At 35.8% G+C, this 27,599-nt stretch overlaps 3 long non-coding RNA genes across 5 annotated transcripts; 1 reads left to right on the top strand and 2 right to left on the bottom strand.

Annotated features, from left to right (window-relative positions):
• On the bottom strand, positions 1–4,617 carry LOC127464170 (uncharacterized). The gene is made up of 4 exons (XR_007901217.1): positions 4,512–4,617; positions 3,652–3,708; positions 3,207–3,344; positions 1–931 (listed from the first exon to the last, which is right to left on the bottom strand). It is a non-coding gene; the product is annotated as an uncharacterized LOC127464170 (long non-coding RNA).
• Positions 3,597–27,340, top strand: LOC127464174 (uncharacterized). 2 transcript variants are annotated; one of them, XR_007901218.1, is made up of 4 exons: positions 3,597–3,716; positions 13,462–13,543; positions 20,641–20,757; positions 25,557–27,340. It is a non-coding gene; the product is annotated as an uncharacterized LOC127464174 (long non-coding RNA). The 2 variants fall into 2 exon arrangements; XR_007901221.1 differs by lacking the exon at positions 25,557–27,340 and adding an exon at positions 23,331–23,645.
• Positions 16,146–21,504, bottom strand: LOC127464164 (uncharacterized). Of its 2 annotated transcripts, none has more exons than XR_007901215.1 (3): positions 21,342–21,504; positions 18,580–20,268; positions 16,146–17,924 (listed from the first exon to the last, which is right to left on the bottom strand). It is a non-coding gene; the product is annotated as an uncharacterized LOC127464164 (long non-coding RNA). The 2 variants fall into 2 exon arrangements; XR_007901216.1 differs by having other exon boundaries at positions 19,070–20,268.
• Positions 27,341–27,599: the final 259 nt, after the last annotated feature.

Below are 27,599 nucleotides of genomic sequence, written 5' to 3'. Positions count from 1 at the left end.
TCTGAGACAAGTGAATTTATTTTCAGTTTTTCATTACACCACTGCTCTTTTTCCCAGCTTGAACAGTTGACAATCTACTGTGAATGACAGAAGTAGAAGCATATTCTGCATAATAGAAATCTAAATTAAAAAGTACCCTAAACAACACGCACTTTGCCAGTCAAGACATCTGGAAGATTTGCAGGACACAAAGATAAAATTTGCAGGTATCAAGAATTTCCAACAAAGCAACAAATATATACCCTCTTTCAACACTTGTACTGTGTAGGTACTAAAAAAAAGCCATTTATTTTCCCTAATCTCTTTCATTCTTCATGTGATCCAGTTTGTGATTATCTCCCATTTCTGTTCTCATTCATTGAATTTATAAGTATTTTTTAAAAGTATTTTTATTTTTTTCCAGAATTCTAGCATATTAAGATATACTCCTGCTTGACTTTCAGCTGCTATAATTTTCCCAGTTGTGTCTATGCTAAGCAAAACTATATTTCATGTTCTACTGTATTAAGAGTTTGCAAACATTGTTCCTGTACACATCTTTTCTAGGGTGGTAGTTCACTAGGGCAGTCTTTGGAAACCCGGACAGTCAGCAGACAACTTCCAAGGTCAAGAATCATAGAGAGGAAGTTCTTCTATGATAGCAGAATTCCCAAACTCCCTGACCACCATAGATAGATTAAACAAAGTGACATCAATAACCATAGTTTCTCTATTTTCTGGTAACAGTGACAATTCAAGGGTCTTCTAGTTTATAATGTGAAGTGCTGGAGAAAATTAGGTTTCTTCGCTGTTGGTAGCACTGGTTCCACCTCAAGCATTTCTTTCCTCTCATAAGGATTTGAAGGATCCTAGTCAGTTTTACTTCAAACTTTTTGCCTTAGCTGCTCACTCCCATTAGTCATGTCATTAATACTGGTGATCTTTCATTTCTCTATCAAATGCCAGAGAAAATTCCAGAATTGAGAAAAAAAAGGTTGTTTGCTATTGTCAAAACTAATATTACAGTACCAAGTTTAGAATTTGGACTAGAACTGATAAAGCTAATAAAACCTGTCTGTTCTTCTGGTTCTGCCCTACAGCCTGCTTTTATGTTCTTCTGCTAACATTGAGGTTAGGGTATTAAATTACACTAATTTCTTGCAGTTGACAAGGTTGCATCACAGTTAGAACAAACTTAACCAAGCAGGAAATGCTACCCTAGGCAGCTGTTGGCAAAGACAAGGTCAGTGAAACAGAGAACAGAGAGGAAATTCGTATGAACAACATTAAAATTAAATGGTGATAAGATGTTTGAATTGTCTAGAATGAAGGCTTTGTGATCTTTTAACAGCACTTTCTAAAGGCCACCACTAGAGATATAATTAAGTGCAGCTAATGCGAGTACAAGTAGTCAGGTTGTAAAATCAAAAAAAGCTGATTGTGACTGGAAGTAATTTGTTTGGGAGTTTTTTTGATCAATGTCAGTTCTACTATATTTTGAGAATTGAGAACAGATATTTTTAAGAGGTATTTCAGCGGTACCAATTACAAAAAAAGGAGACTTTGCTACTATTATTAGAAGAGGTCATTTGCTTGACTCTCTGGAGTAGCCAGACATGGTGGACTTTTCTCTAGGGCTGATTCAGAAGAGGTGGGAATGGAACACCAGCTCTCTTGCTGTATGGCACTCATTTTCCTCTAGTTCAAGAATACACTATGGTTTTAGTTTAATGACAATCACCTTGTGATGTACCCCAATAATGAAACCACTTCAAAATCATCATCTTTGTTTCCAGGGTGATTATTTGCTCCTTAATTATGTGACCTGTTACTAAAGTGCTTTATTGGCATTACACATTCCATTGTGCTTACCTAAAAGGCTGTCCAATTTATTAACAGTGTTAATGGAAAAAAGATTCCTAAGTAATTGCAAAATGCTCTTAACTATTTTATCTTAGTGCTGTTTAATGTAGCATTTACCCTAGTATTTTGTGAAGCTACTTCAATGTTGGTTTTGATAATGATATAGCTAGAAAGTAGATCTATCACTTTTATTTTTTAAATGAGATTGAAAATATTCGTGTATTTTGAATCTTTTGCATCATCTGCTCTGCTTGACCTTCATTTGAAAAAGGACATCACCTCTCTGGAGAATTTTGTTATTTCTACAGCGTGCCACGAGATGTCAGTGTTTCAGAATATTACTTTGGTCACAATCTGCTATTGAAAGCCCCATTCTGTGCTCTGTATTGTTTAAGGTTTAATGGCTGAAGTAATTTTTGATATTTTTGGATTAATAATATAAACTGATTGAATCACTCCCAACCAGAAATGGAAAACAAATAATTAAAAAAAAAAAAAAAAAAGAGAGAGAAACATATAAGTGTCCCCCTGAAACCACATTTTTATTCCTTTCTTAAAAAATGGTACCTTGAGCAAATCTTTGTGGGTTTGGTCTGTAGTGGGTACTTAATCACTCTTGGAGTTTTGACTTATTGGGTTTTCTGAATTAGAAATGGCACTACAGTTCCTGGGTTTAGTGAGAGCCAGTAGCTAAGTTAAGCCCAGGTCTGATACTGCATAGCTTGAGAAAGAAAAGACTGATAATCTGGAGGTTTAAAGCTGGGGAATTCACTTCCTTAAACTGAAAAAACCATAGTAGTTAGCAGCACAATGCTGCAACTCTCTGAATGTAAAAGTTTTATGTCAGTGGTGGCAGGGCAGAGGGAGTGAAAGGGCAGTGGGTGAACAGGTGGTAATATGATCTTTCTAAGGTCTCGGTTAAAATTCAAATACATATCTTTTGCAGCAAAATGGTATTAAGTATTTTTCCCTCAGGCTTTAGTAACCTCTCTCTTCAGCTCTAAATTATTCCTGAAGGTGAAAATACACAATGAAATGTTCCATTTTGAGAGTAATTTCTCAAGTAGGTATATTACTAATAAGTAGATAAAGCTGTCACACAAGCTGCAGTAAAGAATTGGGAACATTGACTCTAAGATATGCTATTATTAGACCTGAGGCACATTTTTTTTAAATGGGAATATAAAATTCTTATTGTCCTCTAGAAAGTGGAGTACATAAAAACAAATTAGTATATATGGTATATGATATACATGGAATGCATCATACAGTATTTATGGAAAAAATAATGAAAAATCAGACAATATTGCCAAACATGATTCAAATGTGAGCCTGATAAACCAATAGCATTAAAAGCAATTTACCTTTCATATTCTGGAAATAAAAGAAGTATATTCAGTTAGAGCTAGCTCTGGTAGCATCACCAAGGCAAAGACACGTTGGCTTTTTAGTAGAGGTTATTTTTTTAATGTCCATCATTTGGTGTATATTCTCTCCCACTGCTAAAAAAGGTAAAACAATTTTCAAAAAAGAAAAGGAAAAAAGAAAAGTTTTTCTTTCTGATAATGATGTAAGGACTCCAGGTCATGAGTCTAATGCCCTATTTTTTTGCACTATTTAGTCTTACAAAATAACTACCACTGTCTTCTGCAGAAATTCTCATTTGCAGTTCTTCCTTAACATTATGCTTCCTCAGCATAGATTTTTTTTTATAGCAGGACAGTGCTTGCCCAAAGTGCACAGTTGCTCACCCAGTCACTGGCCCACAGCAAGTGAGGTGCGTTCACTTGCTGCTCACCAGGGTCTCACCTGCATTTTCTACATGCATCTCCTGGCTTTTGAGTCCATAATTTCACTTTCTTCCTTCTGAAACGGTAAGTCAATTGTGAATACACAGGGAAGGAAAAGGAATAATGAAAATATAACTTCTTCTATGTGCACATACTCTAATTTCAAAATACCTGCTAATTTTATGCATCTGTCTCTTCAACTGTTGTCAGGAAAAAAATACTTCAAATTACCCTCTATATATGTTTCTTTATAAAAAAAATCACTAACTAAGATGTCCTGAAAGGCAACAGAATTTATCTATATTCCACTCACAGAAAAGGAAACCATAATAAGTAGTTCAGCAGACTCTGAAGCATCCAAAAATGCTGTGGTGATTGTTAATCAGCTTGGCTTATCTGCAGAAGTGTGCTTCAGCTTAGAAAGGAATATATGAATAATTCACCTTGTCTGCTGCATACTGCTATCTGCTGTTGATCTAACATGCAAAAGGAAATCGAGCTGAGATAGCCACTGTTGTTTGGATTTGTATAAAATATTTTCTTATTCAAATGCTATTAAAAAAGATTTTGATGTGCCTAAGTTTATTCTCTGGAGTAAGTTTCCTACTTCCACTGCTCACTAACAGCTGAGGGTTTTCATGCTCTGTGTTTTCAGTTATAATAGTCAATACAACCTAGTACAAAATTGTAATGTCATGGATGGCTGTACAATTTCACTGTTTCAATCAACAACAGGAAGCTATTGAACTCGAGGAAAAACATGACTTTCACAAAGGCTCTGCTAATATTACAACAGAAGAGTAATAAGGAAACAAGTAATTTCAACATACACCACTGACTTACACTTACACGAACACACATACAGATACACGTATGTACCTTTAAAACACTATGCATTTCCTATACTGGAATGGTTCTTTCAAGGATTTTGTATAATTTGTATCACGTGCCTCTTGATTTGCTGGGAATTTTTTACTATAGAAGAAAAAAAATTGAAATACCTGAAAATATGCACAATTACTTCTTTTTCCTTTTTTTTCTTTGTTTTTCCTTTTTTTTTTTTCTTTTTTTCCCTGTATTGATATGATTGGATTCCCTGTGGCAGAAAAGGGTTGTTCTTCAAACATACAATTTCCTGTGGAGCCCTAAGCAATCAGTGTTCAGTGAACTGCTTCTGCCCTAAAGCTCAGAGGGAGAAGTTACTTAGGCTTGAAACAGTCTTACATTGTTGGCATCTTTTTGAGGAGCACCATGTACAATAAGAGCCTTCATGTGACCTCTGTGGTATCTGTGAAACATCAGTATGTCATAGCTGCATGTCCTGGGGCTGTAAAGTGTCACTGGTGTGCACTGAGTCCTCACCTCGGACACAGATTACATGTATTTGGAAATTTTGAAGAATGGCCCTTAACCTGAAGTGCTGTACTCCAATGTGCTATTCTGAGAATGTTTTCTAATAAACAAATAACACTCTTCACCTAGAGACATTAGGCTGTAGACGTTCTGCGAAGTAGAGCAGCTGAAAGAAAGTCTGTGACTTACAAATTAAGTAAGTGTTAACATTGAATATTCATGATAGCAAACCTTAATGGCTCCTTCCCATGAGATCTGCTCAGTGAACCTCAGCACTTAGGCTGTGACCCTGACTTGCGTTCAGCTTAATGATAGTCTACAGAAACAGCACAGGCTCAGAAGCAGGACTTAAAGGATTTTTTCAACTTTATCCCTATGCTAGGTTATTTGTAGCTTCCATCTGCTGCCTTCACTCATCCATGTGGAGGCAAAGCTGTGACCATATTCCATGCAGGAATTCAAAGTGTCCTGTCCTGCCCCTACTGTGCTATCATTACTACTGTAATGGTCAAGCTATAAATATATATAAAATGTGTTTGCAATCTTGTGGTATTTCAATAATTTTCCCCTTCCCTAAAATCTTTGATAATTATCCTGCAATATCTATTGCTGATGTGAAGTACCTTTATCTTTGGTTTTGAGATCGACATTCACAACCACCCACTTCTGAGAAGTACAGAGTATCAGTTTCCTTCTTCAAGGCATTGCAAACAGTACCTTACCACTCAGACTAGATGATTCAAATCAACATCAGGCCACTAGCCCTGCCTCTACATCCTAAATGATAACAGTTAAACACTTTCCTGTGTTGGCTGAAAATAGGAAAAATATTGAAAAACACCCTAGGCAAATGCTAGTATCCCTGAATTTTGGCTTATTGTGTCTCTCCTTCATTTAAGAGCCAATCTACCTATTTCTTTTAGTTTTGCCAGGCAAAGCTGAGATCCTCATTATTATATCCTCAGTTTGGTTCCCCTTGCCTTTGCACTGTGAAGTGTAAAAAATACTTTACAAGAAATCTTTTTTCATATTTTTCCCATAGAGTGGGTGAATGTAGGGAGTAGAAGCAAACCTCACTGGCATATTTAGCGACAATTCATATTAAGAAATGCATATAATGAAAGTTCAGTACTCTCAAATATATAATAGTTTTAAGCAATAAATTAAATCTGGTATCTTTCTCAGCTTTCAGTGAGCTTGCAAAGTACTCCTGTTACCAGGGTTCATTACCATGTAAAACCTTTCATTATAAGTAAGTTTAAGAACCTACCATCCTTTCCATCACAACTCTGCAAAGTTTTAAAACTCAGCTACAAAATTTCAGAAGTAGACAAGCTGGTTCACAAGGTCACAGATAGCAAGCATCCGTTTTCTATATTTTTAGGGAAAATAATTTATGCACTTTTAAAAGTACCAAGGCTGGCCTTTCTGCTGCTGAAATCTGTTTTTAATGCTGACACAGAGTTACAGCTTAGAGTGATGTGGAATGAAAATGCAGACCACAATGAGAACAAGAAGAAAGATAGTCTATTCTGTTGAAATAGGAGTTCATATTCCCAACTTATTACTCTAGTTAGTGGGTTTGTCGCTGTTGTTGTTAATTGAGGCCAATATTGTGAGGATTATTAAATGCTTTGGGAGTAGAAGCTATAAGTACTTTTGATAAATATTTGGCATCGTAAATTGGATCCTCTGTATACAAAAGAAGAATTGTACTTATTTTTTTGTTGTAGTAAAACTAATTTTAGAATCATAGGATCATCAATGTTGGAAAAGACTTACAAGATCATCCAGTCCAACTGTCCACCCAGCATTACCCCTTTAACCTCTGAACTACTAAATCATATCACCCAATGCCAGATCCAAATGCCTCTTGAACAGCTCCAGGGATGGTGACTCCACCACCTCCCTGGGCAACCTATTCCTATACCTGACCACTCTAATGATGAAAATTTTTTTCTAATATCTAAACTGAAATTTCCCTGTCTCAGCTTAAGGCCATTTCCTCTTATCTTCTCACTGCAGGCATAGCAGAAGAGATTGGCCCTACCTCACTACAACCTCCTTTCAGGTAGTTGTAGAGAGGGACAAGTTCCCAGCTGAGCATCCTCTTGTCTAGGACAAACAAACCCAGCTCCCTCAGCTGTTCCTCATAAGAAGTTTTCTAGACCCTTCATGAGCCTGTTGCCCTTTTCTGAACAACTGATTTCTATCACTCTTTATTGAGTATGAGCTTGATAATATACCTGGAAGATATAACTGAGAATCTAACTGATGTTTTACCATTGATGTCAATAGATGTTCATCAGCTTAGAAGTGTGCAATATGAAAAAACAAAGAATCACAGAATCAAAGAATAGGAGGGGACCCACGAGGATCACCAAGTCCAACTTCTGGACCCGCACAGGACTATCCCCAAGAATCACACCATGTGCCTGAGAGTACCATCCAAACACTTATTGAACTCTGTCAGTTTGGTGCTGTGACTACTTCCCTGGGGAGCTGTTCCAGCATCCAGTCACCCTCTGGGTGAAGAACCTTTTTCTGACATCCAACCTGAACCCCCTCTGACACAGCTTTACGCCATTCCCTCAGGTCAACACTGTGTGTTTCAGCATCCATAGACAATGGGTTTCTCCATTCATCTTGGTGAAGCTGCCCCATTTACAGTAGGAAGCTTCTGGACTCAAGCTATAGCCTAGTCAGGATACTGTGCATAAGTGATGCACAGTATCAGTTTTCCATACAGATGTTCTCAAAAAAGCCTCCAAAGTAGGTCACTGGCCTTTTTAAAATAACCTTGTAATATTGCTTTATCATTTTACTGCAGTAATTCCTGGAAGGCTCCAACATACTTTACCTCTCCAAAATGACAAGGGTACACTACAGGCTGTGGGAAACTGTAGTGTACTAATCATGTAGACTAGGATGGAGGGAGGTAGTGAAGACAGCAGTCATGTCAGATAGCATTAATAAACACTTAGGAGAGTTGAGTTTTGAAATCAACTTTGAAAGAGCTGGCTATTGATCAGGCAAATCAGTGAAGGGATTAAGGAAGGGGCAGCATGAAGCTCAGGTGTTGTATCTCCTCGATGCCAGTGTACTTAACTCTAGTAAATAATTGCATGATGTCTCACAATCCATATGTTTTACCATGAAAAGCTGTGATCAGATACACTTTGTTTAATCTTTTTAAATAGCTGTCAGTCAGAAAACAAAACTCATTTGGATTAGTAAATAATCTTTTCGAAGCCACGTTGAAGATTACTGTAAGAAGGGTTATTCTTTTCTTTCAATAAGGCAAGCATTCACATCCTGTTTGGATGTTGAACCCAAATACAGAAGACACTTACTCCTCCCTTTTATCCTACAGTAGTAATGATCTAACTCCCTCATTTGTAATTTAACAGTGCTCTGTGTAGTGTGTTCAAAGTAACCTTGATGTAAAAGTTTTTAACACTCAAATAAGCATCTTTCAACTGAATGGAGTGTTTACACTGAGTTCATTTCTTCAACAACTTACCATTACTATGACTAAACCACCAGGAAAATTAAGACACCAGTTAATCATTTTTTCAAGACTGCACAAGTGGCATTTGAAGAGAACAATCTTTACTTCCTTTAATTTTTAACATAACTTGAAAAATTGGCTTGTCACCTCTCAAACAACTGAATAACAGAGTAACAACAGAAAATGATAATGAAACAGCAGTAAGATTGTGCATGAACTGCCCAAACCAAGATAATGCAATATTGAGATATCTTGCTTTGAGTATTTCAATGTCTATAAATGGAGGGGGGAAAAAATGGAATCACCATCCCTGGATGTGTTCAAGAAATGTGTAGATGTGGCACTTGTGGTTTAGTAGTGAATACGGCAGTTCTAGTTTGATGGTTGGACTCCATGATCTTAGAGATCTTTTCAAACTTAAACAATTTTATGAGTCCATGATACTTCCATGTATGATACTTCTTTCATGGTATTTCACCAGTGGTGGCAAATGAGAAAGATGAGACTTTTAGCCTCCTTAAAATAGTCTTATATTCTTCCAAATTTCTGTGAAATTTAATAAAAATCATAGCAGCATTCTGAATATTATCTGAATGAATGAAAACAGCAGGAAAAAAAAGCAATGCTGGATTTCTTCGTATCATTGCATAATAGTCCTGTTTCCATGATTCCACTCTGCTTTTTAGTATGACTTTTGGCTTAGGATTTCTTTTAAAACTGGTCATGTCATGTTTCAATTGCTGTCTATGATTTTTTTTTAAATGGATAATATAGAATAAACTCATGTCAGAAATGTCTGTGCTCTGCCTGGCTTTATTTTTTTATAATGATGCCTAAAGATTTTTAGCTTTTTCTAAATGTTAGTGTAGTTGTGTAGTTTTCTTTCACTTTGGACAGTTACTTTCACATAGTTTGTGTGTCACATTTCTGAGCTTTGGTTTAACTATCTTTTAAACCATCTTTTCAAGGCAATAGACTTTAGCAGCGACATTCTGTTGAGATGTGCACCTGGACCAGAATAATAAGATGTATAGTAGACAAAACAGGATAGAAGGCCTAGGACTCTTGTAAGGGCTCCAGTGGGGCAGTTCTGAGGGTGGTACCAGGGTAAAAGGGGTTTTAGGTTTGGACGTACCCACTAGATATGATAATTAATTAAAGATAAAAAAGTGTAAGAATTCTGTATGTAGGTGTGCACCTATGTATTGTGTGCATCTGAAGGCCTTCATTAAAGAGCTACTCTCTATCTTATCTATATTAACATTGTTTGGAGAATTTTTTCTTTTATTTTAAGCATCAATACCAATTATTGTTTTGTTGGCTGTTAGATTCCATCCAACAACATTGATATGTATATACCAAAGAAATTTTCACTCAGCTCTTCAGACAAACTGAAATTGTGGTAAGCTTTAATCTCATTTCACTTGAAATTCATTTAATTCACACTCCTAATTTTAAGACACAGCATAGAATTTAGTTAAGAGATTTCAAAGTCCCTGGCTACCTTAAGAGTTTCTCCTTGTGACCTTACATGAAAAGGTTATTTAAGAGTGTTGCACAACTTCCTTGACTGTGTTGAGGTTGATGCTATGTGCAGAACAAGATTTGTTTCAAGTAAGGATAATGGTTCTCTTGGGAGAGAAAATGGCTGGTCCCTAGTTTTGACGTGATTTATGTCCAATGCAGCTATCACAAAGACAAAAATAAAGCTTTCATTTGAAGTGAGGAAGAGATCTACTGCCCTTGAGAAAATACTGTGCTATAATCCTTGTTTTCTGTTGCCTTTCTCTTTTTTATATATACATATATTTAAAAAATAGCTAGCAAGATTCAGACACTTAATCAAGTAAGAAGCTCTAGCTGAGCTGTATAGTCTCTCTCTTTCAGTGCTACCTGATATGACATGTTCCTTTCCCCAGGACCTGGTTGCATCCAGCACCTGCACTCTCCAGCAATGGCTCTGCCTTGCCCCTATGGCTTACAAAAGCTGTCATGATTGCCATGTCAAACAAATTAATGTACGTATGCACTTCTTTAACGCTACGTACCAGCCCATGGTACAAGTGAAAATGTGATGCAGGAATTAAAACGTGGTTCAAATAATCTCACTGTTGCTAGAGTATCTAAGATCATGTGCACAGTTTCAGTGGTTCATCTGGTGTTCAGTGGTGTTTCAAGTAACAATGAACTGGGTCTATGTCTTATTTTGCATGGGATATGTATATAAGAAAGATTCAGACTTTGTGAAGAACGGCTTGGCTTTCGTGGGGTGATGGAAACATAATAGCTAACTCTTTAGTAATCTGTGGAGGAATTTGCTGGGAAGAGCTTATGTGTGACAGTGGAGATAATAATTTTAAAACCTGACTCTTATCATAGGAATTAAGGCTGCCAGGGACTAAACTTCAACCATCATGCCCAGAATTCAGGTGCACCATACCTTAATCTCAAATATGGAATCAGAACTAGAATATATAATTTTGTTTTATGTTGAAGATCACCAACATTTTTCAGTTATCTGCACTTTGTGTTAATGTGCTACTTATTTTCACGACATGGGACTTGGGTGTGTGTCCCACAAAATTAACAGCTAAAAATCACAAGGTAAGTGGAGATTCAAATTTCTGATGCAAATTTGTTATAGAAATAAGACACACTTTACAAAATAACATAATTTAAGAATTTACAATGTGAATGTTGCTTAGATGAAAAAAATCTTTATATAGTTCATACTTTTCATTTTGTATAATTCACTTTGACAAGAAAAGCTTTTCCTCTAGCTTATTCTGTTTATTCAAACTCAGTGTCTACAGTAAGCTGCCATATTGTCACATTACTTTTATTTTTTAGTAATCCCAAATTATTACTATGTTTAAAGTACATAGGAATAAAGACTGATCCCTGATTTTCAGGGATCATCTAGCCCAATATTCCACATTTGAAGGCTTTTACATCATAATATTTTTCATAAACTTTGCAAGCTTCATATAAAATGAGCTTCATTTTGGCCCACAAAGTTCCTTACAGAAAACTTTCCAAACCCTCATTTCTCTGATAGTTCAACCCAAGTGTGTTCATGGCTGCTGAATACGCATTTGCTCTCCTGTCAACATTGTTCTTATCTTGAATAGATTTTCTCCCTCTCTGCAATTTGCCCAAACTAATGTATTTATAGAAAACAATTATATATCCTCTCAGTCTTTGTTTTACTGGGCTAAATCCTCATGCCTCTGAGCTCTCATAATCTCTCCTGTTAAAATAGGCTCTCTTGATCTAAAGTTATTGCATTATTGTCTTTACATTTTTTCCACATTCTAAAAATACCCATAAGTTCACCAAGTTGTTTTTATTGTTTGATTTGTTTGGGTTTTTTTGGATTTTCTTTTTTTTTGAGTGGGGGAAGGGATGTTTAGGGCTGTCTTTTAAAAACATATCAACCTTTGTGAAAAATATTTTTCTGATAAAATATACAAATGCATCTGTATTTTATCCTTGGCTTGGAATCAAGAAACTACTGTGATCTTTTTGCTTAGTCATTTTCAGTTGGTGACAGCCAGATTATTAGCAAAAGTCTCTTGATTAGTCCATTCTGATTAGATATTAATATCTAAAAATTAGCTAATTTTTGATAGAGCTTAAAAGCATAACTTGCATTCAAACTAAAAAAAAAACACCTTAATGATCTTGGTTTTTGATACTTCCAATCCCTTTTTACTTCACTGTGGTGATGTCTGTAGCAATACACTCCTCCCTTGTATATCCTTCTTCTATTTTGCACTATGACCAAGGTTTACAAAGGGGCAAGTGCCTTTGTTCAGCTGTGCTGTTATGTCTGGCATCTCCAATGAGCTATGTTGAAAGGTCCTAGCAGGGAGCATGGAATTTGACAACTGAACCTTGTCCTCAAATCCCAGTCTGATCTCCATCTGCCTCTGGCAAGACTACACTTCTCATTCTCAAGCCTTCGTTTCTGGAGATGGTATCAAATGACACTTTGGGTAGAAATAGTATCCCTTGTGTGCCTAGATATATATGAATCTGAACAGGAAAAGTATTCCAGGGCTTCTGCATGCCATTACCTTTCTATCTTTCAGGTTAATTTGTATATTGTTTCAGTTATCTTTTCACCTTCACCTCCTCTCCTCTAACTGCAAAGTAAAATACAAAATCTGTAAACTCTGAATGCAGATCCCATTATATACTTTACTGAGCTTTGGCTCAATCGTCTACTTTTAATCAGAACGCCAACCTAGGATGTCATGATTTTTACTTCTGCCTTTCAAAACTAAGAATTTAAAATGAATTCTTTGAAATTAAAATTACCATCGAAAATTCTACTGACACGACTACACATAAAAGTTGCACCAGATTACCTTAGCTAAGTTTATTTAATATGTTGAACTGCTCCACTACTTGTATCTGTACTTGTTCTCACTCTGCTTTGATTTAGCTGAAAGTGACTGCCTCTAGGTTTAAATCTAACTGCAGCAATACACTGTATCAGTTAAGAAAAAGAGAATTAAATCACATCTCTTCTAGTCAATTACTGGGGACAATGTAGTCCTCTTGTTACTCATGTTTAGTTTGCTATGATCTTCACTGATTAGAAGAGACACACCAGCATCTATCCTAATCACATACTTTCTTCCTAATGCCTGGTTCCTAATGGTTTTGGGAAATAGAGAAGGTAAAAGCCATGAAAGTGTCTGAAAGCTACGATGCACTGAGAATAGTTCAAAACAGAGTCCAAAAGTGGTGACCGAAGTGCAGAACAAAAAGTAGGAGAAGAGCAAAGGTTCTCTGTATCTGGCAATTCCTTTGAACTCTCACCACAGTAAAACAGACTTTAAAGGAGAGTACACAGGTCAGGAATTGCTATGTTTCACTTACAACCGAACCATCACAAAAACTGCCACAGCCAAGAGCCATTTATTTAATTCTGTGTTCATTGCTTTTTACTGACAGGGCTGATAGAAAAGCTGGGGCTATTTTGCTGCTGTGTTTGCTGATCAGCTGGTGAGAAGTGCAGATGATGGACAGTGTTCAGGTAACTAATCCTTAAACTGAGAGCATACATGATCTAAGAAACAACATCTGTAAAGTAAAAGAGATGGTTTGTGCTAAGATAAGGTGTGCATGTGCAAACTTCTTGGATAAATGGACATTGATCAATTTTAAGTCATTGTGACAACTTCCATCAGTACAGGTACAGCCAGCAGATCTCCTAACACTGGAGAAATCCTTTCTGTAAGAAGGTCGATTGGTGGTTTCTGTGTCACAAGATGAATGCCATTGTTTGGATTAATAAAAAGACCACTGAATGACAGAGCTCTGCAAGCTTCATGAAGGTTTGAAGTCTCAAAATGAGGAAGTCTCCCTAAGCCTTTTCATCTCTATAATAGAAAAAGGTATCCTGCAAATTAGTACTCTGATACTAACCACACTGGAAGACTCATCACCTGAGATGGCCTAAGAGGCAGAGTTTGAGGCTGATAGGGGCAACCTTCACTGTTTAAACAGGTAGATCATGATGGGAGTCAGTGCAAAAGCTGACTCATTAGCTGACTCTCTGTCCTCATTAGGCTCAGATAAATAAACTTGGCTGATGGGTGCAGAGAAAGATTGTTTTGCTTACGATTTCTGTGATCCATGTTCAGAACACAAGGAGATAGTCTGCTCAAAAAAGTGGGAGGTTAGCCTGAACAATGTCTGGGAATTGCACCTCTTTTGGATTTATATGGAAGCAGCAATGAAAACAACATAAAAAGTAGATCCATTTTAGAATTTGACAAAGTAAAGGAAGTTTAGGAAGGGAAATTCAGACTGCATCACATCTTGAAAATCTCATATTTAATGAATTCTAGAGACAAAAAGGCAAGTCATGCTGGAGATCTCTTAATGCCCATGACCTTAAGCAGAGAATTGGATTTGGATGGATCTTGTCTGGCAGGTTAGGCTGCTACTTACCAGCTTGTAAAGACTTGCTGGTTGAATATTGGCATAGATTGGTAGGAAGATTTAAAAGTGACACTGACAAGAAAAAATACTCAAAATGCTTTTGTTTACATTGGGTGACACTTTTTAAAAAAATAGATCGAAGACAGAATGACTCTGCAATCAAAAAGAAATTTTTGTAAAGTGCTTTTACATAATAAAAAAGCTTATTTAAATGACAAGAGATATAAATAACTCAGGGTTACAGCTAACAGATGAAAGTGAAGTGTAATAAGTTGCAAAGAAAAACTAATAATACATCCGTAAATGGGTTTAATTTCTTTGAAACAGAAAGGAAAGAAAAAGAAAACAATACTTGTGAAAAGAGATTTGAAACATAGAGCCAAATAATTTTGTTGCAGTCCATTTTAAAGTCTTTTTGTTAAAGAGAAAAAAGGGAAGAATAAGCAGAGACTAGGAATAGAAGGAAGAGAATAATCTTCTCAAATATTTGCTGTATTTTTGTCCTGTGTTTTTTATCATTTTTTGGCTTCAGGTTTTAGCCTGTAGCTTTCAAAATGGTGTGGAATTCCCAAGTGGCTTAGTAGAGTAAGGTTGATGAACAGATTTCATCATTAATAAAATACTCTTTGTGACTAATAATCCCTTCAAAAGGAAGAGCTTTCAAATACATTCAAGATCTTCCTCTCTTTGGAATTTTCATGATTGGGAAAGTATTTTCCCAGTGGGAAATTGTATTTTGTATTTTCCTTTTATTTTCAGATTGGAAAAACTGCTAATAAGTGGAAAGCAAACTCCATGGGGACTTCTCTGAAACAATATAATGGAGAAAAAAATAGCATTTTTTACAAGTTTTTTTTTTTAATGTATGGATGTGGAAGGTATACTTAACTATAAATATTTAAATAAACAGTTCTCAAAACAAAATTTAGAAAAAGTGATCATTTTGCATCATTCAAAGAAATTTCATTGGATTTTCACTAAAGCAATTCTTTGATTGGAAAAAAACATGCAATTTAGATGCTCATAATTGTTTCAGTACATTTTTTACCTTTTTTTCAATTACTTGCAGAATTTAATTCACTTTTTCTTCATGTATGACATTATGAATTAAATCTGATGAATACAGTTAACTACAGTCTGCATATGTGGACTATGATTTCTGGCAGAACATGATCTTCAGCATATATGACACCTCAGCTCTTTTCATAAAGAAAAAAGCTTGAGGTTTTTTGGTAGTAGATTTGTCTACTAGAAAAAGATAGCTGAAGGAAGCATCTCCTACTGAGGCCACTCAGTTCAAATTTTCCAAATGAAAAATGGTCCTACAGGAAAATAATTTCTGTCTTTTCTCACCTTTTTCCTACTTTTTAAAAAATTGCTTAGGCTGGAAAATCTAGGTTTTAGACTGGATCCATGGTGTGTACACGTAAAAACTACCATGTTTTTATCTCAGATTTTTCACCAAAAAAATCTACAATTTTCTGTTTTCCTGAGCTCAGGAAAGCAATTGCATTTGTAATACAGCTAATCTCAGAGGACTAAGATAGATGAAAACCGGAAATAATTGAACACTCTGTTCTGGGTTACAGTATAGAAGCTTAACTTACTTTCAGAACCACACAGAAATTTTTATCTGAGGGGGAAAATGTTGGGAGGTGGCTTAATGCTGACCTGAGGAACTGAGAAGAAATAAAACTATAGATCAAAATTAGAAATTAGATCAAATGCCATTAGACCTCTCAAAGGTAGACTTTGACACAATCTGGTTTTATTCTTTGATAAAATATTTGTTTCTTTATACAGACAAAATACATAGGATTTATCAGTATTGTCGCATGACAAATCATTTTCTTCTGGGCATTAGTATAAGAACTATGAGAAATATAAAGAAAAATAAGCATAGTTTGTGCTGATAATATAATGGGAAAAAAATCAGAACATTTGGGGGGATGTATTTTTTATATTATTTTTATCAATGGTGGTAGAAAAATGCTAATTTCCTAATGAAATATATTAATGGCACAACTGTGCTCTCCTTAAAACTAAAAAGACTTGGATTACACACACTTCGTCCCATGTCCTAGGAATATAACATATAATATTAATAACAGAGTGATCAGTAATCAATATGAAGTAAAAGAGATGATTTTTAAAAACAAGACTTTTTTATATAGGCTAAGAGCAAACTGCATGTAAACAGTTGCATAGGAATTAGACTTGCTTGGTTAACTGCTTATGGAGTAACTGTTGGCTTTGAAAAACACATGGCTATGAAAAAAGGCAATTGTTTTAAGTCAGGTAAGATACACCCAGAAAAGATACAGAAAAAAAATAAAAATCTGTTTATGGAAGGTTGATATAATTCCACCTAAAAGAAACTATTTTAGTCAGATGTCATCACCTAGTCTTCAAGAATTATTAAGAGTGAAACAGATAGAGGAAGATATCTAACCACTGAAACTGGAGGATCTATTTTTACTACTGCTTCTCTTGTATGGCAGAATGAGGCAATGACTAGGAGAGGAAAGACTTCTTCATTTTTTGTTCTAATAAAACTGTGAAATTTATGCACCCATCTACCACACTCACAATCAGATTTTGTTTTTAAAATTTGTGGTGACAGCTGTGGTCTGCAAGATAAGACTTTATTCTGGTATTTTACCTTCACATAAAATTCATTCAGTGTCATTATAACCTGTGCCTTTACTGTACTCTGGTTCTAGTAATGTCATTGATTCTGTATTCATGTAAATAACTGCATTAATAGATTAGATTGACCATAACTAGACTTCAATGTTGCACCATACAAATGGTCTTTACCTTTCAAGATTTATTAATTTTATTTTGTAGTTGATGCTTTGGCCTCATGACACAATATTTTCTGAAATACAGGTGGTGAATTTTGGGTTGAGCTTCTATATACATCAGGTACTACAACCTGATATATCTTAGCCGTACTTCTCCATCACGTTTCTGAAAGTTTCACCTCATCATTCTACTATGTCTACGTTGTTCCCTCAAGTGCTGTGCATTTTTGTGATCTTAAAAAAAAAGATGATTTTTATGGGAAACTTGCCATTCTAAAATTTCTTGGGGATACTAGGTGCAGTTGGCATGTTGTAGTTTCTAAGATCGGTTAATTATGAGGATGCTATTTCACCCTTGGCTGAAAAATTTGATGTTCATGGCCCTCAGTGTAAGCAAGTTAAGACCTTGCTGTCATCACTGGTCTGCTTTCAATTGCACTTTCAGAATTCATAGAACAGTGCATTATGTCTGGTCCCAGTGCCTTTTTAAAATGACACTACAGTTCTGCAGTCTAAATGACCATATTCTCTTATGCAAAACATAAGCACAAGCACTGACAAAGACCACTTGCTACCATGGTGATAGGAGGATTTCCCCCACTCTGCCCCCACAGTTAAACACATTTCTTCTGCTTCTTGAGATGTAGGTGCTTTAAATCATCCCTAGAAAAAAAAAAAAAAATAAAAGGAATTTTTACTGTCATACTTTACAAAACTAATATTTGAAAATATTCTAGGGTATTCTGAAACTTAAATTAGTGGCAGAATTAAGTTGTTTTCATTAAAACTTGAAGGTAAGAATAAAAGAAAAAGATGCTGAGTTGAAAGAAAGAAAATGCTCACTGCAGTCATGAGCGTAGAGGTCTATAGATTTAATTAATGAAACATTTCAAGGGAGATCTGATAAATAAAGTAAGTATTTTAATTTAATTATACTAGAAACCCAAAATGTTTTAAACATAATCTGAATACTTCTCTCAATGCAAACCATTAGCTCCTTTCTAACAGATCCTCCACTGCATCTTTACCCAAAAGTATAGCAAACAGTGGGAAATTTTTTCACGTCTGCTAATTTAGACTGATTCCAGGAAGCACAATACATACAAAAAGCAAGCTTAGAATATGAATGTGTCTTTGAGCATGACTGAGTCTTCACTTTGAGGAAATATATTGCTAACTTTAAATACTTGACCAGCAAATATTTTATGCACCATTCTAGGTATACATTCATTCTAACTCACATGTAGCAGTCAAAGTACATAAGGAACAGACAAACTACGTAGAGCTATTAATTCAGATGTTAAGCAAATTAGCTTACATTGAATAGAATTATAAGTCATCTCCGTAAAGTTCTTCATTCAAAGACTTTGTTGATCAAATGTGGGATTGTAAAAAAACACACCTTAAATAAAGTATTTTTTTTCTTCAGATTCAGGATTGCTGTGTTTCACTTCCTATTATTCAGTTTCATGCATGCTCATCTATTCTTGTTTTATCTTCCTAGGTTTAGATTTAACCAAGAATGAAGTTTATACTTATTCTATATGAGTGGATCTATTTGATTTATTGGAATTGTTCCATATGCATCTGAACAAGTATACATCCTGTTCAGTTATCATTCTGAATCCTAGGCATTATAAAAGATTTTCATTATCAGTTGACACTTTCCACAGTTTCTGAACAACAAAATACTTTACTCTGATGAATTTTTTTCCCTGTGTAACTCAAAGGCAAGATTTCTAATACCAAAGCAGCCTTCTGGGACAAAGCTTTGCAGCAATAATCCTTAACAAGAAATATTAACATACCTTGACAAAATTCTCCTTGTTATTCTGGACTCTGTAGCATTCTTTATTCTGCAGTTAACTGTGAGTCCTGAACCCTCAGTAAGTTCTCAATTTCTCTTACAAGACAAGAATTCTTTCTATTTAACCCTCAGTAAGTTCCCAATTTCTCTTACAAGACAAGAATTCTTTCTATTTTCCCATGGCTCATTACTGTACAAATTCTTTACCTTTTTCAAAGTTAATTTTGAATTTGCAGGGGTCTGGGATTTGTATTGATTTTGTCTACTAGGTGGTAGATGTGTTCCAAGATTACTCCTCTGTTCTACTAGTCCAATATTTTCACAAAATTAATTTGTTCACGTTTTTTTTCAAAAAGTATATCGGATCGGCTTCATATACATATGAAATGTTATATTATATACATAATTCTTACTGCCAAAGATGACTAAGAGCTATTAAATACAGCAGTCATGACCTTCTCTACCAGCCAACAGTCTCTTAAAAGAGATTATGAGTTAGGAACCAAGTTTTCAGAAATAAATATTCACTATAGATGGGTTACTTCAGCCCTAATGTAATCTCAATTAGCCTGTGGCTGCCCCACGGCTGACAACAGATAGAAGTTATGGAGAGTAGGAGCATAATGCAGCTTCCTTACTGAATTGAATAAATTAATTGCAATGAGTTTGTACAATCAGTGCTTTAGAACCTGTTACTGTGAGAAATAAGTCTTCCTGCTGATTGTCTGTCCTTTCATTTACATATTTCTAAGTAGGCATTTCTATTCAAGTCTTCTTGACTTCTAAGACTTCTAAGGAGGCATAAATCTAGTCACATCATCATACATTTTTTCAAGTTAATTCCAGAGCAAGGTTTTGATTAGTTTGTTCTTCCATTCTTGTATTTATTCTCCACTTTATGCTAGGACTACTCAGTTTCAAGAAGTCATTGAGGTCCTGAGGTGCTGAAGAGAAATTTATTTTGGTTAGTGAAAGAATTCCACAATAACAGAATATGCTTTTTAAAACACCTTTCTTCCAGTTTGTTTGGCTTAAGAAGATGTAACTGTAAAATAGCTACATCTCTGCAGGACTAAGACATAGATCAAGCCTATGATCTGAGCTATCAAAAGCAATATTTATCAGTTGGTGATTTTTTTAAACCCTAATGTAGACCATGATGCCATTGTGATATATCATTATGTTGCAGGGAGGCTTCATCTAGAACAAAGAGAAGAAAGAAAGATTTAGAGTTCTGCCAAATGTTTGATAACTCTGCTGAATGTAATGTTTGTTTGCAGACATAATCGACACTTCAAGAGACCAACAGAATTCTTGTTGGAACAACTTTGCAAGGATGAAATTATTTTGAACTGTGTCTACACAGTATTAAAACAAATTTGGTATTTTTCATGATAGAACCATTGTGTCATTCAGCTTCACACTTTCTGTTTTGCAGTTGTATCTCAGTCTCAGTTTACACCCTGGATATATATATATATACAGGAGAGGAAAGGACAAACAACTGAAAAGCATGTCACAACAAATATTCCATAAATATGATTTGTCTTCTATTGCGAATGTGTTTAACAGAATTCATTAATAGATCCAGGGGAAAGGAAAAAAAAAAAAAAGAAAGAAAAGGAGTAACAAAAAGAAAAAGGAAAAGAAAAAAAATAAGAAGAACAAAGCAATAAACATCTTTGCCAGGTAACATCTTAGTTAATTGGGCTTGTGGAAGCATGAAGAAGAAAAGTGAATTTTACATTGCCCTGTGACTGAATGTTTGCTTATAGACTTCACTTATTTTGCGTGTTTTAAGTATTTGTTTATGGAAATAGATGAACCACAGAGGAAGAGAAATCCTAATTCTTAAGTGAACTTTATAACAGTCAGTAGAGAAAAACACAAACAATTCACCCGTCTCCTCTCACCCTTTTGTGTCCAGTAGAGTTTCTTTTGACTTTTATGTCATCTAGATAGTTGCCTTAGAAATCTTAAAACAATGTACTTTATGGAATTAGTTGTACAGTTGCTTTTGGACAGTTTTGATTCTGAGCCTAAGAAGCCATATTGCATTGAAATTATGATTCATACTTTATTATTATAGCTGAACATATTTAATGCACTTTATTTGGAAGATCTAGTATAGGAAGATTCTTCTAAATATTAGTGATATATCAGCCTCACAAAAAGTTCTGTTAGAAATAAATGTAAAGAAAAGTAAACAAAATTAATTTGAACAAAGCATTAAGAAATCTAAGTATAAAATGAAAATAACTGCAAAGTTTTACCTGTTCACTGTTGACAACAATATCTGGAGACTGCAGTATAAAAAAAGTGAACTACATGAGAGCTCATTTTCTTGGTCTGAATAACAAGAGAAAAGAAAATTCCATCTGATATAAAGCGAATGTCAAGGCATTTGCATAGGAGGGAAAGGGGTCTGAACTTTTTATCGTGCTATTTAAGGCATGACCTTTGCTTCTATGCTGCAATCGTTAATGTAGGTGGTAAAGTAGTTTACTAGTAGAGATTCCAAATCACGCAAGGCAAACCTTCTGAGAATAACAACATATTTTACCTTCAAAGTCTGTTATGCGTTTCCTCAGACCTCCATTACCAGAGTAATTTGCTACATAGTGAAAGGAAGAAGTAATAACTTCTCTTCATTCACAGAACTAATGAATATATTCACAAGTATTGAACCCTCCTTTAGTCTCAGTTTGATGGCTAAAGTTTTATATCTGTTGTATACTTAAAACGAATTAAAATGTCCTTTCTTCTCTAATCATTACTTGGTAAAGCAAAGAATTTTGTGAAATGAATTAAAGAAAAATCTCTTACAGAGAAAAAGAAAAAAAATATGTTTAGGTCTTTAATTGTCGATATGTAGTTTTACACATTCATGTTATTTATTCATATTGACCCGTACACATCCATAATTTATTATGAAAAAACACCTGAAAGAGCACAGTGATACTGGCATGACAGTTTACCTAAGTGAACGGATCAGCCGAATGTCTAACATCAAAGGTGCCTTTTTAGCATACCACATAAAGAGTCAAATACCTTATACTTTTTGTTCATATAGAAATTTTATGCCACTGGCTCTTGTCTTCCATAACCATAAAGTTATAAAGATGATATATTTAGGGTGTTTAAGGAATTTTATTCTGTTTCAGTATAAAAATAATGTGAGAATGGTTTAATTCTGTTTCTGCTTTTTTACTTTTTTTTTCACATTATGATGCACCGTGATAGTGGGCTTTTTGGAGTAAGAATTGAACATTAAAAACATAACTGATATTGTATTTTAATTCCTAGCTGGAAGTTTCCAAAATGTTCTCCCTTCAAAGTGATTACCACCTTCTATAATCTCTGTGTGTATCTTGTAATGCTCTAACAGATTTAGGTAATAAAAAAAAAGACCATGGTTACGCAAAAATAGTTTCTCAGTAAAATTCTTAAAGGGGAAGAGGGTACAGGAGGCATCCAGTATATATATTCACACAATAGAATCTTTAAATCAAGGTAAATCTGTTCTTAATCCTGAAATGAATTCCAGTTCTATCTGAAAGTAACTTTTTTTCCTGGAACTACTGTTCATTTACCAAAGGGTATATCAGTGCAGCTAACACCAGTCTTTTGTCTTGAAGTTCCTTTTTTCAAAGGCATCCTGTTTAATTTAGTCTATTGTCAGTTTTGCAGGAATGCACTGTGTATTGAGAAAGATCTTTGTGTAATTAGTGTAATGCAACACATTTATAAAGCTCAGATATACTTCATAAAAATAAACACTCTTAGATATTATGACCATACTAAATTTTAATATAACGTCTTCCACCAATATTTCACAGTATTTAACAACAAAATTGACCACGAGAAAATTATGAGTGTTAATGCTTTTAGAGTCTTCCTAATTGCAGGGAATCCAACTTAGCCTCAAATGTAGAGCAGGAAATAATGGCTTCTGAAACTTGACTAGAGAGACAGATTTTAATTATCTGAGAAACACATCAATATCTTTGTTTTGTTTGGCTTAAAGGAAGATCCAAGAAATTGGATCCCATCAGTCTTACTTTAGTCCCTGGGAAAGTTATGGGATGAATCCATCTGGGGCAGGCAAAAGTCAGATGAAGCACATGATTGGGAAATAAAACCAGCACAGATTCACCAAGGGCAAATTGTACTTGACAAACCTGATTGCCTTGTATGACAAAGGAACATGCTCGCTTGATGTGGGGCAAGATGTGGACATTGTTTACCTGGATTTCTCCAAGGCTTTTGATAGAGTTTCCTACAGCCTCCTTCTGGAGAAACTGATGCGTTACAATCTGAACAAGTGGTCTGTGCAGCGAGCGGTGAACTGGCTGAGAGGCTGCACCCAGAGGATGGTGGTAAACACCTCCTTTTCAAACTGGCAATCTGTCATAAGTGGGGCCCAATGCTGTTTAATATCTTGATAAGTGATCTGGATGATGGAATTAACTGTACCCTGATGAAGTTTGCTGGTGATACCAAACACTGAGTGGGGAAGTGGACACTTAGAAGGGAGAGCCACCCTGTAGGAAGATGTGAATAGTGGAAGAACATAGGACATGAATGCAAGAAGAGTGAGACAAGAACTTCACGGAGTTCAACAAAGACAAGTGTAAGGTCTTGCTGATGAGAAATACAATTCAGGAATGCAGCGCAGTCTGGGATCTACATGGTTGGGGACCAGCTCTGTAGAAAGGGACCTGAGGGTCCGGGTGCACAACAAGCTCAATATGAATGAGCAGCGTGCTGCTGCAGCACAGAAAGAAAGCCAACAGGATGCTGGCATCAACAAAAGCATCACCAGCAGAGATGCGCTCTACCCACCACTTGTCAGGCCGCAGCTGGAATAGCATGTTTGGTTTTAGTCTTGACTACCCAAAAAACATATGGACAGGCTGAAGAGGGTCCAAGGAAGGACTACAAAGATAATCAAAGAACTGGGAGGAAGTGGGTTTATTCAGCCTTGAGAAAAGAAGACTTAGGTTAGACCTTATCACCATGATACAGTATTTAAAGGGTCACTATAAAGATTGGAAATTCCATTTTTACAAGGAGTAGCGTGGAAAAGACAATGGGTAATGGGTACAAGTCACTTCTGGAGAAATTTCATTTAAACACAAGGGTCAAATTTTTCAGAATGAAATCAGCCATTGGAATAATCCGCCCAGAAAAGTGGTGGATTCCCCATATTGTATACTTTTAAGATTTGTCAGGGCAGGGTGCTGGGCTATCTAGACCATACTTTCGACAAGAGAGTTTGCACCAGACAATTCTTGAGATTCCCTTCCAAACTAATATTCTATTATTCTATGATTTCAAGTACATAATTTAGTTAACCATCAGAAAAAAATTAGGGAATAAAAAAAGTGTGTGCTGTTTTGCGTACATTTTATTGGATTGTTACCTTTCAGTTAGTCTGCAATTCTGGTTAAAAATTATTTGAGATTCATATCTGTTCTGTGAATTTTCATTTTTTTATTACTTGAATTTAATCAGATCAAAAATCTCTATTCTGGCAACAATTTTACCAGTAGTGCAATACAATAATTGCACTTCACCGAATCAAAGCTCTATACATTATACTGGAGTAGCAGATTTAAATAATAGGGTTAATCAAAGAAGCTCAGGTGCATACAATGTACTTCTTAGTGCAGTGTGCTATAAGTCTGGTCTATTTCATGTAAAACAGATGACACATATGGCATACAAAGAGATCTACTTGACTGTTTGAAGGAAAAAATTTTATTCTGGAATTCCCAAAAGCAAGAGAAACACATGCTAGGCCAAATCTTAATGAATGTACATTGTGGAGGAGTATTGATTAAGGTTATTGGTTTATTTGTATAAGGTTTTTGACATGGTCTAGAGGTAGATATAATACCTAAGGCAGAACAGACACATTCATTAATGGTGCTTACTTTATTATTAAAGAGAGAATGAACAGTGGCAATTAATAAACAATGGTTTACTAAAGAGCTTTCAGCAGAAATTAACTTTTTAAATAATTTATGAGGTAGTATCAGAGATTTTAGTACTGTGTTTCATCTAAAAATAGTGTTGAAACTGGTCTTCAAATGAACTTCTTTTAACATATGACATAAAAGTTTAGAGCTCAGTTAACAGAAGATATTTCTTGGTGATTTCTGCAATATGCCATCTTCTCAAGTTAGACAGAAGGGAAAGTCATAGGAAGTGTAGAATAATCCCAGAGTGATAACACATACGAAATGACACCCAGAAATCAGAGATACAGGTATCATAAGGAAGTTGTCTTATTTTGATCACAGGACAATGGAATAATAATAAAACCAGACTGTTTTATAGGGGGTTTTTTGATATTGACTGTATTGCCATATGTACAAGTACCTTAACTTCTGACTGATGACAGTGTAGACACTGTTTTAAATTTATTCTGTTATGCAATAGAACAGGTTGAATATTTCCAATGTCACCCTCTGCTCCCCCAGAGAAACCCCCAAAAAATCCTAACACAATGAAGAACAGAAGCAGAAATGAAACCAACCAATCAACCAACCAACCATCTAACCCAGCGACAACTGTAACCACAGCTTGTGGTCAAACCTAAATGGAATCGTCTTCTACATGCAGCTTTACTGTTGTCACACTGCTCAGGAGGTCATCCCAGGTACATCAACAGCTCCTGACATGAACAACAGCAATGACAATGAAGATTACATGGGCTATTGACCTTGGTGGTGAATCCCAGAACCACAGAACATGCTGAGTTGGAAGAGACCCACAAGGATCATTGAGTCCAACTCCTAGCCATCCCCAAGAGTCACACCATGTTCCCAAGAGTATCATCCAAACACTTCTTGAACTACGCCAGACTTGGTGCTGTGACCACCTCCCTGGAAAACCTGTTCCAGCACCCAAACAATGTCTGAGTGAAGAACCTCTTTCTAATATCCAACCTAAACCTTCCCTAACAAAACTTCAGGCCATTCCCTCAGGTCCTGTCACTGGTCATCACAGAGAAGAGATCAGTGCCTGCCCTTCCTCTTCCCCTCATGGGGAAGTTGTCGACTGTAGTGAGGTCTCCCCTCTGTCTTCTCTTCTCCAAGCTGAACAGACCAAGTGACCTCAGGTGCTCCTCATATGGCTTCCCCTCAAGGCCCTTCGCCATCTTCTTTGCCCTCCTTTGGACACTCTCTAACAGCTCAATATCTTTCTTATATTGTGGTGCCCAAAACTGCACACAATATTCAAGGTGAGGCCACGTCAGTGCAGAGTGGAGCAGGACAATCCCCTCCTTCGACTAGCTGGTGATGCTTTGCTTGATGACCCCAGGACAGAGTTGGCCCTCCTGGCTGCCAGGGCACTGCTGACTCATATTCAACTTGCCATCAACCAGGACCTCCAGGTCCTTTTCTCTGGCACTTCTTTCCGGCATCTCCTTCCCCAGTCTGTACAAATATCCAGGGTTATCCCTTCCCAGGTGCAGAATCTGGCACTTCCCCGTGTTGAACTTCATAAGGTTGATGATTTCCCGTCCTCTAATTTGTTGAGGTCTCCCTGCAGGGCCTCCCTGCCTTTGAGGGAGTTAACAGCTCCTCTGAGTTTTGTGTCATCTGCAAATTTGCTGAGTATCCCTTCCAAGAGATACTGCATCTAACTCATTCATGAAGTGTTGAAGTGCAAAGAAAACAACAGAAAGTACTGAGAGGAATTTTTGATGTCTTGGAAATGTGTACCTTGTGATAACTCCTTTTGTTCTTAACACTGATTTCTGCAATTACTATACGCTTCATTTCTCGGAGCAATGTCATGCTTATATGGCATGTTTTTACTATGTTAGAACTGAAAACAGAAGAACACATATGATGGGGTTTTTTTTCCTTGAGCTTTCATTGACAAGGGGGTGGACTAAATGTATGTTATCTCTGATGTCTCTGACCGTTTAGTTTTGTTTAGCTACTTCCGTTTTTAAGATTTCTACAGAAGACATGTTGGACCTGAGTGGAAAAGATGGCTTAGCAGCTAAGACACTGATCTCAAACTGTGGAATCCTGGGTAAACCAGTTTTGGGTCTTAATATTCATGCTTTCAGGTGGGAAATAATATTTTCTAATCTTATGAGTATACTGTAAGGAAAAAATTTATAGAAAAATTAATTATTAAAGAATAATGATTAAGTGAATCACATTATGCCATCAGAAGGTTGTCTTCTCATCTCTTCTATCTTTTGCAGCTTCAAATGACAACTGCAGTTCTTTTCTCTTACCTGAATAAAACCACAGTTAAAGTACAACATTTTCAGTGAAATTCATTTTATAGTTGCGTATATATGTATACAGTACATGAAAGACTGATATCACAAACATACGTTTATTTTGTTAACTTAATCTTTCTTCTTCACCAGAAAAATTGTGAAGGGAAACCACTGTGCATAAGTGATATAAATTACAGTTTGTTTATAACCAGGTCATCAGAAGAACACCAGAAGGACCCGGCATTATTTCTTCAGGTTTTTTTAGGTTTTTTTCTTA

Source organism: Manacus candei, unplaced genomic scaffold (genome assembly GCF_025592945.1).
Source record: "Manacus candei isolate 608988 ecotype Guabito, Panama unplaced genomic scaffold, ASM2559294v1 h1tg000008l, whole genome shotgun sequence".
Lineage (NCBI taxonomy): Eukaryota > Metazoa > Chordata > Aves > Passeriformes > Pipridae > Manacus > Manacus candei.
The sequence above is the reverse complement of the archived record's forward strand: the minus strand, read 5'-3'. Positions and strand labels throughout refer to the sequence as shown.